Source organism: Sinocyclocheilus rhinocerous, unplaced genomic scaffold (assembly GCF_001515625.1).
Source record: "Sinocyclocheilus rhinocerous isolate Xijiao unplaced genomic scaffold, SAMN03320098_v1.1 scaffold1166, whole genome shotgun sequence".
Taxonomy (NCBI): domain Eukaryota; kingdom Metazoa; phylum Chordata; class Actinopteri; order Cypriniformes; family Cyprinidae; genus Sinocyclocheilus; species Sinocyclocheilus rhinocerous.
Window position 1 is genome coordinate 688045 of NW_015646356.1, and position 8283 is coordinate 696327.

General features: G+C 37.4%; 1 protein-coding gene across 2 annotated transcripts in view; it reads left to right on the forward strand.

The window, feature by feature from the left end:
- The window catches only part of LOC107707585 (breast cancer anti-estrogen resistance protein 3-like), a 57998-nt gene that overhangs the window by 14188 nt on the left and 35527 nt on the right, over window positions 1-8283 (forward strand). The window lies entirely within an intron of this gene.

The following is an 8283-nucleotide window of genomic DNA, read 5'->3' on the forward strand; positions in this document are numbered from 1 at the left end:
TCTTCTGCCATTTTGGAGAGTACCACGACGCATACGCGCACTTTCCCCAGAACGTAATCGGCGTTGTTTACGTTCACTGGAAAGCGCGCACATGCGTCGTGGTACTCTCCAAAATGTCGAATAAAGTCGTTATTTTTGTTTCTGGGTCTAGGAACTTTGCAGTTGCGTTGCTGTCTATGCATGGTCAGAAAGCTCTCCAATTTCATCAAAAATATTTTAATTTGTGTTCCGAAGATGAACGAAGGTCTTACGGGTTTGGAACGACATGGGGGCGAGTAATTAATAACAAAATTTACATTTTGGAGTAAACTATCCCTTTAAAAGAAACCTTACTGACCCCAGACTTTTGAGTGCACATTTTACATTGGACATTTAACTGTTGACCCAATACAGTTTCACAATAATTTAAAATACAACCAAACGGTCCTAAAATTAAACTAATATTACCTTTGGCTGAATAAGTAAACTAAACTAAACTAAAAATCAAAAACTATTTTATTAGTTTACCTGCATGTTATGTGATCATTATTCAACATCAGAGAACCGTGAACATGTGATTGTTGTTAAATTATTGTAATATTAACTTTCAGGGGGTACTTCAAGTAAATAGTTTATACTGCTTCTTAAACCACTTCATACAACCACAAGGCTTACATATTACCATGAGAGATGTGATCAAATGCTGTACTTATAATCCAATTTTTCAACTTCTGTCATGATAATTTAAAGCCACTACACCTGGTAACTTTCACATGATCCATGCAGGGACACCAGAAAGGGACGTGATCTAGGACATGACCACAGGAATTACGTCAGAATAACCAGACGTTAATCTCCCTATAATAATCTCACCACTAAAAGGACAATTCAGACAGCTTCACATCTTTACAAAACATAACTTTCTGCAGTAACCTACATGATATCAAACATCTTAACTTGTATTTAACCTGCACCATTCTTTTAAATTATGTATGCACTGTGGTTCTACAATTCAGTGGTTGGTTCTATTACAACTTCAGAATGTGTTCTCCACTCCTTCAGGCCATCATGGTTGATGCATGCCTGTGTGTTAAGAGCTCTTTAAACCCTACACTACACTTGCTCTCCTCTCGAGTCTTTGTGCTCCAAAAGCAGGTTTGAATTAATTAAAGGAGAACCGCATTATTCACCAGATTCCCACCAACTCCTGTGGGGGATGGCTGGACAGTGAAAGGGCCAGAGTGAGAATAGTCATGTTGTTGTTCTGAAATGCGCAGAGAATTCTCCTCCTTCATGTGTTTAACCTTTTTGCTCTGAGAGTCAGAGCTCTTTGAAAACTGTTTGTACTGCATGCACATTTTGAGTATGACAAAAACACAGTGTGACTTTGACTGTGATTGTTGTTGTACCCAGTACAATTCCTACATCTATACCCCTTTAATACCTTTGCATAATTGCCTCAGGATAATCCTTTAAAACAACTTGAAATGAGCAAGCAATAGGTTGTTAGCAAAAACTCGACAGGGGTGAAAGACAATACTGAAGTGTTAAAGGTATAGTTCACTCACAATTGAAAATTCTGCCATCATTTATTCATGCTTATAACTTTTGTTTTCTGTGGTGCACAAATAGAGTCATATATAGCATTTCCAAGCTGCTCATTTCCATAGAATGGAAGTGAACAGTGACTACAACCGGTAATTCTAGATTTTCAGTGATTAGCAACTAGTCTGTTTGTCACATAAAAGCTACTGTATGGATTCAGAAAACGTAATATAAGTTATATAGACTTGTTCTATCATGCTTTTTTCAGTGCTTGAACGCCCCTGCTCCCCATTCATTTTCATTGCATTAAAAAGAGCAGCTCAGACCTTCTGATAAACTTCTTTTTTTGGTGTTCCACAAGAGAAAGTAAGTCATATACAGGGCTCGACATTAACGCTTGTCCGGGACAAGTGGCTTTTGTGAAGGGGCAAGTGAAAGAGAATTTGACTTGCCCGACCGGACAAGTAACCTGATTAAAACATCAACAACAAACAATAACTAGGACAGCACTTAAACTTTGGTGAGAATGATTCTGATTTTATTAGTTTGAGTGTAAACGGTGACTGATAACGGATTAGTAATTAATGTAATATTGACAGTATCAAGGTGGCATCAGTTGAGGCTCGTGCACCTGTCTGACTTGCGGAGAAATCAAAACTAATAGGCGCAACAGCACACACAAAAAAGTAAACATACTGCGGTAGAAAAAAAGATAAAAATTCGATATAACATGTGATATTGGTAAGCAACATCACACGACCAAGCACCAGCACGACTGCAAATGTGACATTGATTTTATACAACAGTAGTTCAATAAACAAGTAGTTAATATTAACTGATTACATTTTAGACACATGGACTATTTAACGAAAATAGTTCTAAGCAAAGCCACGGCAGAACAGTCGCGCCTCTCCGAGCAACACACAGCGGTGTTTCATTACTGAATGATTCAGCATTTTGAACGAATCGGGTGAGTCAATGATTCAGTGAATCATTCATAAAGACAGTAGCCGTTTCTCAATACCAAGTACGCAAAGTTCGACTCGGAAGTGCAAACTCCCGAGGACGGGAGGACGCAAGTCCGATAATTCTGCAAATGGAACAGCAGCGTACTTTATAATGTCAGTCAGCTCGCCTTGGCCACTCCGGTTATCTTCACTCTATGTATACAATACGACGAAATATGATATCAAACACCACTGCCTCTTTTCGTTTTCTTTTAAACATATTAATATCCGCAAAAATGTAGTTTGGGGAACGTACATACATTACAGTAAAACTGAATATATCAAACAGCATTGCCTCTTTTCTGTTTCATTTAAAATATTAATAGCCACAAAAATGTGGTTCATGCAATGTGTACATGCATTACAATGAAACAAAATGATATCAAACACCACTGCTTTTTCGTTTTCTTCAAAATATAAAACACAACCCTTTTCGTTTTCATTTTAAAAATATAAAACATTAATATGTGGTTTAGGTAATATGTGCACATATGATTATCTTCACTGAATGTATAATAAAATGAAATATGACAAGCCTTTTTTGTTAAATGTCAGTTTTAATGAACAATAATAGCCATTATAAAAGTATAACTATAAATAAGAGACTTATGTAATAGGAAATAAAGACAAAAGCAAACAATTCGGTCAAATGTATGCAACAAAGTCAGCGTTGTATTACGATTAATAAATAAATAATTTATTAAACATAACTTTGTGCTCAGCCAAAACGATATGACCTGGAAGAAATAATAGATTCATGAGACCAAAGATTGCCTGTTAGATTTACCCAAAATTAATTATATCTCATGTTTAACCACTACAGAGACATCAGATCCAGCGGCAAATGTCAGAAGGACTAGCCGAGGTAAGGCTGCTCTTGACGGATACATGAGCACTGAGCGCCCGGTGATCGCGTGGAGCTCATGTCTCCGAAATCAGCGAAGCACATTTTCAAATAGGCCCTATCTTTATAAATAAACCGCAGATTTGAGTTTTAAACAACTACATTCTTGCCTGAAATACTCTTAGAACTGCACTTCACGACACAATAACAGTAATATTTTGAAAATGATGTGGGTTTTCTCCTCTGCCATTAACGCTCGCTGGTTGGTGCGAAATGCATTCTGGGATACCTGGCTGCCTCAAGTTCGCACAAGTCACCTCTGGATGCATCCTTGATAAAAGGGGGGGGGCAAGAACACATCTGGGGATTTGAACTGTACTTGGCTAGATGTGAACTTTGAATTGGAACAGTACTTGGGCGACGACTGATGACGTTTCACAAGTCCACAAGAACACAAATACAGACAAGAACGCATATTGATAAACGGCCAGTCACTTGCTTTATTTATTGAATGAATTAGCCGTTTGAATGAATTGGTTGAATCAGTGACTCACTCATTAAGACAGTGACTTGCCGCCACCTACTGGTGGTTTGGTTTCATATTTAAAAGTATCATTTCATTTTTCCAACATTTCGGAATAAATGATGTGAATAAATGATGACAAAATATTTTTTGGGCAATTATCCTTATAGTGTGTACAAGCCAGTCGAAAAAAAGAATAAGATAATGGCTTTCCTGGAGAACAGACACTTTAACATTCCCGAACATGACATTATATTAGCCCGAGGCAAATAAGTGTGTTTGATATAGAGGATGATGTCAGCCAGCAACCAGCTGTGCTTTGCAATATTGAGAGACAGAGAGACAGAAAACGGGCTACTGTGATTGACACTTTGGAGTGAGGTCATATGATGGCATGTCAGTCTAGAATAAAACAAGCACTTGAGAGAGAACTGGATAATCAATAGGGAGTCCAAAGAGAAAATAGAAGAGCAAAGCATTCATTAAGAACCGTTTAATGAGCATTTTGCATATTCATGACCTCTGGGGAGGAAGAGAAAGTTAATGGTTTAATTGTTTAGCATATGTAATCTAGAGCCACAGGGGACTCGTTTCTGCATTTCTGCAGTGCTGACAGCTGTCTCTCTGTCTCACTGCGTGCTGAAATGTTGAAAATTACACCATGCAGAGCTCTTAGACACCATGTTAGCCTACAGTGGCTTTTTGACCTGAGAGCAGGGAAATCACTTATGTTTCAGATTCCTATTACACAGAGTAGTTTATGTAAGAGTTACAAATAACAGGGACATTATAGTGTCCATCGTACGTGTTGCTGCTATTAATATATTAAACAATATTAGACATTGCTTCTTCGGCTATATCTTTTAAACTATAACCATATATAATTTTGTACAGAGAAAAACTTGTACTTAGGTTATACTGTGGGGACTGTGTGTCAGTAAAAATCTTGGCAAAAGTAGCTGAATTAAAGTAAAAAAAAGGCATTCAGTGGTTCTTAATTATTTAAAAGTATAAAGTAAAAAAATGCACTGATGAAATCAGTAAGACTGGAGATTTTCTCATCTTTGTCTGTGACTGTACCTGACTCAAGTTCGTCCATCTTAGACAATGGGTATAATTAAAAAGCATTGATTTAATTTAAAGACTCTTGTGGCTAATGATGAAACATCTCTTCACAGGAAAAAAAATGACTAGAGCCAATTACACTGAAATACATTTATTTGGCTGTTTAAATGCACATTAATATGATTTGATTGCCTCATTTCTTATGAGAGGAAAAAGTTTTAGAGAGTAATTTGGCCAAAAATAAAAATGGTCATCATTTATGTTTCCTTTACAATAAACATTTGTAAGATGGATTTTAAAAGACATGAGGGTGAGTAAATGCTGAAAAAATGTGGCATTTTTCAGTGACCTATACCTTTAAAATTACAATCACCTGTGAAATATGTACATTGAGGGAAAGATTTATAATCATACCTTTTGAAATGGCCTCCTATAGGGACCTGGAGGGTCTGCCCCCTTTAAAACCTGATCCCTTAAAAAAATCTGATATAAGCATGCCAGCTTTTTCCACTCTATGTTCCTATTTTTGTTTTTAGAAAGGTTACAGTTGCCATTCTAAAATCACTGGTGTATATGAGTATTATGACTCAGACCCCTCACTTCCCCTGACACAGGAAGTGCAGATCTGCCTTCTCAGATGAGCATGACTATACCTCACACTCTGAGACATGTGAGACAAATTAATCTGAAACCAACAGGGGATTCCTGACTAGCCAGTATGATAACTCAGTAACACTGATCTGTGGATTTTAATGTCTCCTAGCCATTACACACCACATGAAAACAGCACCAGTGAATGGAGTCTCATGTTTCAGGGCCCCGGGACAGCGCACAGGTGCTCCAGGTGCATAAATATACAGCTCAGGTATTCCTAGCAGGATTTCATAACACTGCAAAGTGCCCTGATCAAACCATTAAAAACCCGCTGTGTGGATCTAGTCATTATACACCAGAACACCCAGAATGTGTAAAGAATTACATAAACACAAATAAAAAAGTGATTTACAGGTGTATGACAGGCGTAGGCTGATTAAGTGCATATATTTTCTTATCCTTTAAGAACAAAAGATTCTAAGCTATACACCCAGCTCAACTGTTATCTTAGGATTTGTTCAATCTAAAATTAAACTGAAAAACAACATTAAATGAGCACAGTCACGTGATAAGCTGATTCAGGACGTTGGTGGTCATGGATGAGTGGATCTGTGGGGTGGAGGTGACTGTGGTTAGTTTGCAGGTTCAAACACCCCAGCAGGGCTTTACCAGGGAGTTTCCATGTCTTTCCACTCTCCACAGATGCTTGTGCAAGGGACCAAAATTAACTCTTTGTAAATGTTTTTTTTCTGTTACAAAAAATGTTGCTTATTTGCAACAAACACAGGTCATTGTGTCACAGTAGCGCTGCACGATTATGACAAAATCATAGTTATTTTCTCTTGTTTTTATGACAATTATTCATTTCAAATTTGACATTTACATTAAAATATTTATTTTCTTTGGCATCTATGCTATAGTTTTTATATAGGCTACACATTCAAAATAAGAACTCTGTTTCTGAAATAATTTATTGTCCTTTTATACATCAGTAAATCAAGATACTCCCTAAATTAACATTAGCCCTTGTGGAAAATAACAAAACAATAATTTACATTTTAAATAAATTATAAAAAAGCTACGTGACAATTATAACACTCCTATTATAACTATATCCTATTATTACTATATCGCTTTAATCAACTAAGCTGTCTACACTGCAGAATAAATCTTATTCAGCTTGTGTCTACGCCTTGTTGATTATGATGGGTGCAGTTCTAATTCACAGAATCCTATACAGTCTGTGAAACCTCTCACAAAAGTGTTAATATTACAATGAAAACATTACAATGGGTGAATTTGTTACTCTTAATGTCAGGAATGGTGCCATATTTAGTTCAAGTGTTATATAATGTTAAAACAAAGACCCTTCTCTGAGCATTATTTCACTTGATCTATTCCTAACAATTTGATTCACTTACATTGCTTACATCAGATAAATAAACAGTGAGGGATGGCCAGTCTATCATTATATTGGGCATCTTATTTTATTTAAATGAATCAAGATGTTTTATTTACTCACCAAAGCCAAATTTCAGTCACATTTGAAGCTCGGCAAGTGTTCGTTTTGGACCCGGGATGCACTCTGCACTGCAAATTATGAGAAAACACAAACAATATGAGCTGCTAGCCCAGAACTTAATTCACAGCTACATGTAGCAGAGAAAGAACATTTGGGGGCCAATGGTGGTGTGGAATGGGAATGAGATCATGCCAGACTTTAAACAGAAGCGCTGTCAGGGTCCAATATTGAGTTTCACTCATCACAAAAGAGACAAAAGAGGGTGACGGCAACACCGGCTCTGCTGTGTGCATGTGTGCTCCGAATAACCCTAACAGCGCTCTTTAATTGGGTCAACACGTACACACACTCATCCAGCGTCTGGGTCATTGAACTCACACACCCACAGTTTTCTTTTCATTTGAAGCCCCTCAATAAACATATGAAAGTCAAAGTCTTATGGACACCAGCGGTGCTGTTAAAAAAAAACAGGGGGTTAACTATTCCTTTGAAAACTCAACAGAAAGGGTGATGCCTTCAAATCTAGCTCATCCATAATGCCATAAAATCAGTCTCCACTTTCACTGCACCAATTAGTGGTCTCTGTGTGGCTGAGGAATGCTGAAGTAAACATGCGATTGGAGACAACAAGGGAAGATCCTTATCTGCACCTCTTGTGGTCAGACTGAACGGAGTTCCCTGTCTTTGAGAGCGATGTCTGTTTATTGTTTCTCTCTGTTGCTGCCAGGAGACAGGTCTATCAAACAGTGATGCCTTCCAACTTACCTGTGCCACAGGGCACACATGGCAGGAGGTTTCGTATAAACACTAGCTGTTGATAGCACCTGAAAGAATGTCAGAACAAATAACACCCAGTAGTATTTTGCCATATCTGTTGTTAATAATAGTTATAGCCTAAACACAGACTCACAGACTACTGCCAGTATTATAAGCAAAATAAAACAAATAAAACACCATACAAATACATTTATTGAAAAGTTGTTTTTTATTGATGTTTGTTTTAGCAAGGTCATAATAAATTGATCAAAAGTGTCTGTTAAGGCTATTAAATTATTCTATTCATCAAAGAATCTTGAAAAATGTATCACGGTTTCCAACATTGACAAAAAATATCTCGAGCACTAAATTTCAGTAGCCCCTCACTGCAGAACAAAGATCCAGGGGGCGGGGTTGGATCCCCCTCTTGGGGGCTGGAGATGGGAGG